This window comes from Drosophila nasuta, chromosome 3 (genome assembly GCF_023558535.2).
Source record: "Drosophila nasuta strain 15112-1781.00 chromosome 3, ASM2355853v1, whole genome shotgun sequence".
Taxonomy (NCBI): Eukaryota; Metazoa; Arthropoda; class Insecta; order Diptera; family Drosophilidae; genus Drosophila; species Drosophila nasuta.
Genome location: NC_083457.1, coordinates 45128898 through 45140954, shown reverse-complemented (window position 1 = coordinate 45140954; position 12057 = coordinate 45128898). Strand labels below are relative to the sequence as shown.

Genomic DNA, 12057 nt, shown 5'->3' with positions numbered 1-12057 from the left:
AAGTAGTTCAACCTGTTCGGCGGCTTCTGAGCCGACCAAAAGAATGTGGCTGCGAATTTATAGCTCTTTTGCTTTCAACTTTACAGCCGGCTACAATGAAGACTTCTTCAATACACACACACATAACTAACACACACACACACACACTTGTTCATATTAATGTATGTATTTATCTAAGCAGCAACAATTTTATTTTTTATTTTTTTTTCTTCTTCCAACTTTCTTGGCAATTTGCGTGCAAGATTTACGCAAAAATGTTGCTGCAAATGCTCATGCCACATAAAGAAGCTCACAGCCTGTTGGCCCAGCATGTTGAGGTAGGGAAGAAGGGGGGAAGGGAAGACAGTCTTATGATCTAGTCAAGTGGCAGAAGCTGCTGGCTAGCCAAAAGGTTGCGTAAACAAGATGATGGTACAGCTAGCAGTGAGCATTGAAGTTTTGGTTATCAATGGAATGACAGAAAACTAAGTTTATGGAAAAAGCGGAAGGCTAAACGCTAATAGTGATAATAATAAATGATCTAGAGGGAAGTGTTTTAAAAGGAAAACAAAACGAAAATAAAGTAGATTCTTTTATGAAGCATAGCTTGAAAAATGTGCCAATGAAACTAGTAGTAGAAAAGAGATAAGTGATGACTTTACGATTTTGCTGAGGATAAATAATAAGAGAATAGAAGCAATAATTTAAGTATATAAGCAAAATATGCTTGTAATTCAAAAGTATTCATGGTGTCAATAATTCCTAATTTCAATTTAAGATTCCTGAAAATTTGATTGCGATCAGATAAAATTTGTAGAAGTTATTCAAGAAATACCAAGTACAATCGGGTTTTAGTTGCTTTGACTGATATATTTTGTACTGTATGGTATAATTAAAATATAGTTCTTCTATATCGATATACCAAATATATCCTTCGGTAAGGGTAGCACATAGTCGAGCATTAATTTCAAAGTAACTGAAAAAAACAATTTTACTTATTGCAAAATTAACTTATTATTCAAAAATATTCTTGATAGCATTACATTAATAACAATATTTCTCGTAATTACTTCCTTCAACATAATTGAGCTTCGTCTCGAAATAGATCTTTTATTTTGCATATGAAGTGAACTTAACTACGTTCCACGTTGAGATCCGTTGTCAAGCAATCATTCCTTCACTCACTCATTCATTTCAGTTCAGTTCAGCTTTTGTCTTAAGTTTCGTTTCGCGCTTCTTTTGCAGCTTCTTCTGCTGCGTCTCTCTTTTTATCTCTGGCTGCCCTCTCTCTCTCTCTCTGGGGTTTCTCAATTAAGTTTAATGAGCACATGGGCATTTTCATAATTGGAGCAAATTAACTTGATGGCGCTTCAGTAGATTTTGAGCCGAACCACAAACAACAAAATATATATACGTATATATATGTGGATCAGCAAGTGAAGTACTTAAATAACGTAGTTCCGGAAGTATCTGTTGGCCAACTGCTTGCTGTGTTTTCTTGACCAACTTGTTGGGGAGCAACTTACGCGCAGCATTTAACAATTGAATCGCTCGCGCGTATTTTATCTCTTAAAATTGTTGTTTAGTCACTTGGCTTACAAAGCTTTTGCTGGCTAATGAGACGCAATTGTCAACAACAAGTGGTGAACTGACAGTTCTTCTGCGTTTTATGGTCACGTTTCGAGGTCACTTGGCCAGCACGCAATCAGCGCAGCGCAAAAAAATTAAAAAGAGTCAAATAAAAATCTTGAAAGAATTACAATAAAATTGTTAAGCAGCGAACACACTTTGGCATCTTCTTATGCTTCAGGTTTTGTGCCTGTGATACACTTGTGTTTATTGAAATTCTTGGCTTATCGACAACACAGCACAGCACAGCCAAATGTCGAGTTTGGGGCCACTTAAGCTTTGAGATGCTGCCACTTGGCCAATTAGTTTGCTGTTGGCTTTCAACATGAGCTGCCTGCTTGGCCATTTGACTCTGGCTGTTACACATTTCAGCCACAAACAGCAGCAGCATAGTCACAAGGATTGGCATGTGGAATTTTTGGTGAGTGCCACAACAGCTAAACCAGCGACAGCGAATAGCAACGACAACAACGACAACAACAACTGTAACTAGAACTGCACCACAGGTGGTTAACTGGCTGCCAAGCGTTTTACATTAAAAGTGGCCAACAACCAGTTTGCAATTAAATGTCGCTGCTTTGATTTTTGCATAACCAAATGCAAGCAAGCAAGCAACCAACCAACAAGCTTTAAATTGTACAAAATACTAGCTGAGAAAGTACAGTCCAAGTCCAAGAAAAGTGACCGAAAACAAAGTGAAAAGCGTCGAGTGAAAATGCAAATTTTGTGTGAGAATTATTGCAATATTTTTTGCATGAAATTATATTCTTAAAAAAAAAAAAGAAGCAATTACAAGTGCAATCATTGCAATTTCAATTTATAGAGCGTGACAAGCTGCATTGAAGTTTCGTTTATTGCTGAAGCATATGCCACATGCCGCATGCCACATGCCACATGCAGTTGCCACCATTTGCTACCAAGTTGAGCAACTCGCTTGGCCAGCAGCGCTTAAAGTTAAAGTTCAAATAAACGGCGTTGTTCAACTATTTTTATGATTATTACTTGTCTTAACGCTAGCCAGTGGTCACTAACGGTTTCACACACACACACACACACACACACACACACCAACACACACGAGTGCAATTACACACTCGGAATGATATATGTATACTTATTATATACTTTGTAGATTTTTTTCGGCTGCTGCTTTTTTGTGCTTCCTGTTTGGCTTCGCTTCGCTTTGCTTTGACTTTATCAGCTGCTCAACAGCAGCCACAGCCAAGCAAAGTCATCATTACGAGCGTGAGCTTCTGCTGGCCAAGATCATGTAGTTGTATTTGTTGTTAATGTTGCTGCTGCTGTTCTCTATCGCTTTGGGCTTTAAGTTGATTCTTCAGATTTGTGCTGTTTGCCAGTGGCTTTTTGCCTCCAGAGTTAACTGTGAAAAGGCGTCGCTTGATTTATTCATTTATTCATCCAGCTGCTGCTGCTGTTGCTGTTGCTACTGCCGTATATTATCTATATATGCACAGTATATATTATGTATACGTCCATAAAGTACATACATACTTGTATATGTAATTAATAAAGCTTGTAAGACAGCAATTTGTTGCTTGCAAGTATTGTACACATGTTTCTTGGTTCGCTGTGAGACTGTGAACAGAGCAACTGTACCTACATATTTGAGATACCCTAGAGGTAGCTAAATTGTAGCAAGAGAGTATGCTCAGGTCAAGGAATATATAAAATATTATAAAAATATGAAAATATCTTCTTTTATGCACTAATAGATTGTGAAGGTGCTTAGAAAGAATATATAAAATAGTATAATAATATATACTGCAGAGATGGAGAAGATAGACAAATGTTAAGATGCCAATAGAAAGATTAGAAAGAAATTGAGCTGCAATAAATGTTACGGCAATATAAGAATCATTTCACAATTATCGCTAGAGATTATCTTTGTAAATTTTTTTTTGAATTTTTTAGACAAAATATGACAATTTGACTTTTATTACTTTAAGTATTAACTTTATTTTATATAAATAATATGTTAAAGGAATATTTAATACTAGAGTCACTAGTTCATTGATCACCAAAAAAGAGAATACATAAAAATAAGTTTTATTTTGTATAATGTAGATTGTCCCAAGCATATTATAGCATATCTGCGTGTCTAGCATTCACAACCTCATTACTTTTGCTTGTTTTTTATTCAATCTTTTTCATTAGGTATCTGTATTTTGTATCTTGTCTATGGTTTATAATTGGATAAGAGCGCATTGCTTTTGATCTGTTGCTGTTGCTTTTGCTTTTGCCTCGAGTCGGCGGTTGTTGTTATTTCTGTGGTGGCTCAACATAATATCGATATTGGTATCGATTTATGTGCGCACATTGCAAACTTATTTAATCAATAGCAACAACAAGAGTAACAACAACAGCTGCAAACGTGACACACAAAAGTGGCAGCAGCAACAACAAGAGTAAAAGAGTAACAACTAAAACTGGCGCTGACAGCAAACGGCAGCCAACAACGGGTTAATGTGCTAATTTTTGGTACGCTACTCAACAGCAACAACAATAACGAGAGTTGCCTGGCAAAATTAGGTGGAAAATAAGAGAGCACAAAACACATAAATAGCATTTGACACACTCGAAGAGAGAGTGGGAAATTTAAGGGGGAAGGGGGTTGAGAGGGGCTTAACAAGTGGCAAGCCGATATTCACACAATGTTTTGCCCACAAGGGCTTCGGTTCTCTGGTGTCATTTGCATTGTTGTTGCCGTTGCCGTTGCTGTTGATGCGGAAAATCGTTACAGCAAATTAACTGAAAATGCGCAACAACAACAACAACAACAACAACAACAGCAACAACAATGAGAAAAGCGACTTATAAATAGCAAAAAGAAACGGGTCAGGAGTTGCTTTTGTTTTCTCTCTTGAGGTTTTGCCTCAAATCAAAGCAAATTAGTGGAAAATTGTGGAAAATCGTATGAGACAGCTGGCCAAATTGTTGGTTTAACTTTTTTTCCTTTGCAGTTGTTGCTGTTGTTGTTGTTTGTTGCAAATGTGTGCTGCATGTGCGCTGGTTCATTGAACTTGCCCTGCAACGAATGCTTTTACCCGACACAACGTCGGGCAACGAAAGTAAAAAAATAATGCACTTCATGATGAGTTTGACAGTTTATGGTCAAAACAAAGGCGCCGCCGTTTGTTAAATAAATTGTACAAAAAGTACGTTGCACACTCATACATGTGTGTGTGTGCACAACAGGGGGCAAGAGGGGCGTGTCGGCTTTATGAATACACGCAGCCAATGTCAATTTACGCGGTCCAAGGCCCCGACGAGCAGCGTCATCTAAATGTCAACTGGGTGCAGCACCAACAGCAACAACAACACAACCAGCAACAACGACCAACAACAACAACTCGTGCTGCTGCCACAATGAGGAGGGGACAAACAAGCTGCATGCCGCCGCGCGTTGCTTAACTTTGTTGTCGCTAGTTGCGTTGCTTATCAGCTGCAACAGTTGTTGCTGTTGTTGTCATTGCTGTTGTTGCTGTTCTGGTTACTGCTGCTGCTGCTGCTGCATTCCACGTCCGTTGCAGATAAAACGCGTGCTGCGGAACTGTCATGCCAAGTCATCCGACAGTCGACAGTTGCATTTTTCTTATTTTGTTGTAATCATTTCTTATGCTCTTTAACACATGATACACATGCAATGTGCCAGAATCAAAATCGACTGCATTTTGCAAAAGAGCACACAAGGTTTGTCATATCAGTTTCGACTTTATAGAGAGGAGAGTTCAACGCAAAGAGATTGAGTAAGGTTAAGCCTGAGAGAGATAAAAATGTGTAGAAGGAGAAGAGAAATAAATAAGTACAAATTAGAGATAAGATATTGAGACATATTGAGAGAAAGAGAAAGTGTATATAAAATTTAAAATACGACCGATAAGATATAGCGTACATTCAGATAAATAATATAAACATTTCTATTATATTTGGACATATGAAAGAAGAGACATAAATTTTAAATTTAATACAATTCCCAAATATGCAATTAAAATAAAGCGATTTAAGTGTATTTCTGTAGATTGTTAACTATACTTTATTCAACATTTTGGAAGAATAATAAGATATAGGGCACATGCAGATAAATAAATATAAAATAAAAAACATCGGGAAGAAATCACATAAATCTCAAAACTAATTGAAATTCCAAAGATTAAAAGCAATTTTAATATTTTCTGTAGTAAATCTTAATCTGTATATTGTTAACTCTTGATATAATGTTTATTCAGATAAACCATATCGAAAAAATACACAGTAAAAATATGACCAATTTTAAATTTAATTCAGATATATAATAAAGAAAATGGAAATACATAAAGAAGAGACATAAATTAAAATTTTGATATAAATCCGAAAGATGAAGAATGTGCACTGAAAATAAAGCAAGGTTAATGTTTTATTTCAGATAAAAATCTTAGTCAATATAAAGACATATAAAAGGAAAAACATGAACGTTATATCATTTAAGTTTCAAACTTAAGAAATGTGTAATTAAAACAAAATATATCTTTGTTTACTGTAGTAAGTCCTCATCTGCATATTGTTAACTAGACTAGGCATTAAAAGATAATATCTGCCTGCGTTTTCTCTCACTTCAAGTGTTTGTTTTCAAGTAGTTGGTTTTGTATGCGGTGCACTAATCCTGTTGTCGAGTGCAATTATTGTGTGTGTGTGTGTGTGTGGCATGCCTCAAGCTCTTGACAGCTCTCGGTAAGCTCAGCAAGCGGACTCCACCCCCGTCATTAAACAAGCCGCCTATGGCTTCCAAACCGCAATGGAATTGGTAACCAAATCGTCGTTGTCGCCGCTGCACCTGTTACCCACTTTTTTCTTAGCCTGGCCGGGTTAGCGCTTGGCCAAAGCTTGGTTAGTCGGTCGCTCGAACTGGGTCTAAAAATGAGAGAAAAACAAACGAAACTAAACTCAAACTGAACTGAACTGAAAGCTGAAAACTGAAAACAAAAGCAATTGCAGAGCCAAAAAGGAAGCCAATGTTTCTGGTCGAGTGCGCAACGCTCCGACAATTGTAATGTAAAACAGGAACCATATTGTACGCCTACCACGATTATAATTGCGAGTGCGAGTGAGACACGCATAGTGTACTTAGTTGCTGTCGCTTTCTGCTTCAATTGACACCCTTCAGTTGCAGTTGTAGTGGCAGTTGCAACTACAGTTGTGTTGCAGTTGCAGTTGCAGTCATTACATAAAGACAAACATTGACAGAGCAACGCGCAGCTCATTTGGCGGCCATCATGTTGTAGTTGTTGTTACTGTTAGTGTTGTTGCTGTTGCTGTTGTTTTTGCTGTTACTGTTAGTGTTGTTGTTGCTGTTAGTGTTGTTGTTGTTGTATTAGTTGTTGTTCTCTTGCCTTGCAGGTTTCCCCTTCACCTCTTGCACAATATTTGATTTGGCTTTAAATGCGCTTGCTGCTGGCTGCTTGTGTGGTGTTTGTACTACTCGCTGTGGTCTCTCATGCACCTTCTGTGGTTTAGCATTCGATTAGATAAGCCAATGGCCCTCCTTCTTCTCCTTTCCATGCTCGACACGCCAGCTGCCATTAGAATTGAATTTATGACAGGCCCCAGAGCAACAACTGCGACTAGAAATCGCACTGCAGCTGCAATACTTATTAGACCTATCAAACAGGTGACATTTGGCATTATTCAAAGCTCAGATATTTATTATCTATTTGGTAAAACAATTGCATTTAGATCAAAGTTATACTAACAACAATGCACTTTATAGTTTTCCTTATTATTTGCCAATAGAGATTGCATTGATTGCTGAGACTTAAAGTTAGTTTAATTCAATTTTCATTAAAGTTATACTGGCAATAATGCACTTTATAGTTTTCTCATTATTTGACACTTTTTAGCTGACAGAGTTGTTAAAGAAAGAGTTAAAAATTCATTGATTTCTTATAAAACTTTAATGTCAGATAAATTGCATTTTCATTAAAATTATACTGATCGATAATGCACTTTTTAGTTGTCCTATTATATGGAAATTTTAAAGCCTCGAGAGTTGTTAAAGAAAATGTTAAATATACATTGATTTCTGTTAAAGCTTAGAAATCAGAAAAATTGTATTTTCATTATTAACAAAAAGGCACTTTAAAATTATCTCATTATTTGGCAATTTTAAGTTATCAGAGTTGTTAAAAAAATAATAAAACATTAAAGAATGCACTTAGCATTCCTTTCTGAGATAGCAACTCTGCTTTCTTACACATTTGATTCAGCAGCTCAATAAATAAATTAATATGTAGAGAAGCCTTCAAGGCCTTTGGTCATTTATTAAGTGAGCAATTCATTGGCAACAACGCAAAAGAAATCATAATAAAATCTAATCGACAATTCACCAGTCACATATTGCATATTACGGTTCCTTTAGTAATAATAGAAGATTCGCCACTGCATTTTCAATTTAATATAAAAAAAAGTCTTCAATTTTTATTGAAATTTTGTATATAGGCAAATTGATTTGATTTTTAACTTTTACCATAAAGAGTACATTCAATTTTAATTGCAATTTGTTCAGTTTAAGTAAGCGTAATTCGATGCGGCATTTCCTCGGCATGTCCATTGCATTTTATCTGGTTTCTTGGGCATTGATCAACTGTCACGAATCGAAAACGTATTGAAACAAAACGAAACAAAACAACAAAACGAAACAAAACGAATCGAGACGAATCGAAGCAGAGACACACGATTAATTTAATGAACTTCAAGCGATTGCTGTGCTGCGAGTGCTTTAATCAATCGCTCAAATTACAATCTTGACCCAGTGGCGAGGCGATGTTTTGTAGCTGCCTCTTGCTGCCTGCTGCACAAACCTCAGATCATTAAGGTCTGTAATGGAAACGCCCTTATGTGCTGTGGGGGTTTGGGGTTCGATGTGGAATGTGGTCGATGGTCTTCGATGGCGTTGTTCCGATACCATTTGCACTTTGATTGCTCTCACACACAATCGATGACAATCTTCAATCGAATTTAACACTTTTCGTTTTATTTGTGTTGTCGATGAGTTTCCTTTGCTGTTTGTTATTGTTATTGCTCTTGGTTTGTTAATTTCTTTATTGCTTTTTTATTGTCATTGTTTCTATTTCTATTTATATTTGTATTTGTGTTTGTGTTTTTCTGCCTGTGTGTGGAAAGTGTTTAGTTATTGTGCTTGTCATTAGATTCTTATTGTTACATTTACTTGATTGTCTTTGGTGTTAAGTGTGGAGATATGTGAGGTGAGTGTGTGTGTGTGTGTAGATGTGTGTGTGTATCAGTGAAAGCGTGTTTTGGGATTGGCTTTGACTGCGACTGCGACTAATACTATGCGAAGAGCTCTGTGGATGGATTTGAGGCATATGCCTGATGACATCTGTTGCCCCCTTGTCTTGTGGCCAACTTTCGCCATGATTTATTGGCCAGCTTGTTAGCCAGCGTCAAAAGCTTTGGCGATTGCGACATTAATCTTGCGTCGGACTCGCTTAAGTAAATAAATATTATTTAAATGTTTATCTCGTGGTTATCTTCAATATCAGCGCAGGTTATTAACCCACTCATAAAACTTGTCGCCACATCGCAGCGACAACTTTGCAACTTTGTTGCCAGCTTCTCCTCATTTGGCATCGCGTACATTGCCTGCTGCTTGCCACATGCCACACAGGGGGAGTCTTCGAGTCTTGGCATGCCATTTTGCAAACCCTTGCCCCAATGCTGTTTGCTCCTTATATGTTTAGCGCGCTTGTCCGCCTTTTATAGTCGACGCGAGTCGAGTCAGCCTGGTCAAGGTTAACAATGCGATCCAATGCGAATCGATGCGAGATTCAAGATGCGAGAAACAGCGCAACGCAATCTGAAGCTATGCGATGCGCGATGAGACTGGCAAATAACCTCCAGAGTCGTCTGTCAATGTCAACCAATGGACTCGGCTCGCAGTGCGCATAAAAACGAACTCTTGATTGCCAGTCGAGCATAACTGAGCAGCATTTTAATCTCTCGTCGATCGCTCGCCAGCTGAACAAAAGAGTCGAGTCTTATGCAATCCGAAAAAGGGGTTAACACTGTAATTTTGTTTTAGATTTGTGCTGCCATTAATCAAACAATATCATTGATTGCTATAAAATTAAAAATTAGATTTAATTCTTTCCATGATCAGCTTGCAAACTCATTTCATTTGCTACCTTGAGAGCGTGCGTTTTAATGCTACATCAATTATGAATAATATTAGCAGTTGGTTTTCCTCAATTTGCGATTATCGCTGTTCTCTGAATGCAATCATCATATTATTGATTTGCCACTCACCTGTGTTATTTGCTCTTTACATAAATCAATGGCGTTAATCGCAACTTTCCTGCTCAGACTCCAATTTACCGCTCACTCGTTTTTAAATCAATAAAGAGAAAAAAACTGGCACACAGTCGATCAATTGGAAATGCAATTTCCCGCTGGCCAAAGGATGTTGCGCAAGCGTCGAACACGTCGAAGACAAATAATGAAAAGCTCGTGAAACCAATTTGATTACACTCTTTAACCAGATCTCCCAGAGTTGAGTCGAGTCCCTCGGGCATTATGCAAAACTCGCTCAGTGCTCAGTGCTCAATGACAGCTGTGGCAAGCAGGCAGGCCACCCACACGCCGTGGCATCCACATGCCGCCCACAGTTTGTGGCACAGTGGCAACCGCATTCGCAACTCAATTATCTCTCACGTGTCTCTGTGTCGTCAACATTTCACAAACGCATTTGCCTGATTAGTTTTTGTTTGGCCACAAAAATGCTGCTTCACCCACAAACCAACCATACACCCACACACCCACACACACAGACATACACCTAAATACTCGCACACACTCTCTGCACAAATGGGTGAAAGTTGTGTGACAAAGAATTCTACAAATGCCACTTAAAATTGTTTATTATACCCTTGCAATAGGGTCTTTTAAGTTGATTGCAAAATGTGCAACGCTTTGAACTATATAACTATAACATTCATTATGTATCATATAGTGTTGATTGGATTGGCTCATTCAATGGCACTTTTTGTCGTTTTTGTATATTAAATTATAGTTCTTTTTATCTGTCTACTCATTTGATTGTTGGTTGGATTAGTTTGAAATAATTACTACATTTTGTAGAAAATTCATTATACTAGGGCAACAATTGATATTCATGTTTGTATGCATTAAAAATGTATTTATTTTTATTAGTCTACCCAAAATGAGATTTTCAGTTACAGGAAAAAGAAACTTCATCTGCCTTTAGTCCCATGCTTCTATTTGAAACGCGAAATTTTATAAAAACTTCTTTGCTTTATTATTCTGCCTTAACAATAGTAAAGCTTACATCTCTTGTTAAACTTTATTTAATATAAGAATGGGTTTTTAAGAAAGATGAATCCAAGAATCAATCGTTTTGTTGATTATTTTCTTTTGATTCAATTGGTTCTTGTTAATTGCGCTTTTAGTATTGAGACGAAACTGGCGAATTAAATTCTATGAAATGGTAATTGATATGTATAAAATGCTTCAATTCGGGAAAATAACTAAGGAAGCTACAGTCAAGTGTGTTCCTCCGTGAGCTATCCGTTCTTATTAAATTATTTGTATTATACGAAATGTATGCTTGGCATATTAACATACCAAGATGTATATTTGGTATATCAATATTCTCAAATGTTTACTTGGTATATTGATATAGCAAGGGTTGTCGAACAAAATTATAGCTCTATCTCTAATAGTCTTTCACCTATTTCTCACAAACATTAAGTGTATTACGTAGTCGACTTTTCAAGGTTTACTGTTATAGCTTGTTTATAGTATTTTAGTTTTAATTAATTGCGCGCACGTTGTCTTCAAAATATCGAGTGAAAATCGAAGCCAGCGGCGTCGACATTGCTAAATTTCACTGATTGAAAACATTTAAATTCGCTACACATTAAGCATTAAAGCAAAGCAACAACCAAAAGGGAGGACGAGCAAAAGCAAAATCAGAGAGACCCAAATAACGTAAATTAGTGGCCCAAATAGCTTCAAATCGGGGGAGTGAGACTCGACACAGACACAGAGACACAGACTCGATAAAGCTGATAGACTCTCGATCGTGATAGCGACGGGGGCATTAACTGTTATTTTAGTTAAGTTTATTATGTAATTTTTGTTAATTTTTGTGAGGCTTATGCAAATTCGCATGTTTGGGGCCACTCCACAGATTTGTTGTCTACAAGTATTTTTTGGCCGTTTTGTTGTTAACTGCTTTGAATTCAGCTTGTTTTGTGGCCTGTTGACGCGTTGTTGTCGCTCTTGTTGTTGGTGTCTTTTGTGGGCGTGTGATTGGCACAACGGCAAAACGTCTTTTGATGTTACGTATTTTGTATTTTGTTTCTTTAGAGTTTAAAGCATATTATGTATTTTTCAGTTTTTTACTTTTATTTCTCT

The 12057-nt window shown here is 37.0% G+C and overlaps 1 protein-coding gene across 10 annotated transcripts in view; it reads left to right on the top strand.

The window, feature by feature from the left end:
• LOC132789426 (formin-binding protein 1-like) overlaps positions 1-12057 on the top strand; it is a 39559-nt gene that overhangs the window by 16882 nt on the left and 10620 nt on the right. The window lies entirely within an intron of this gene.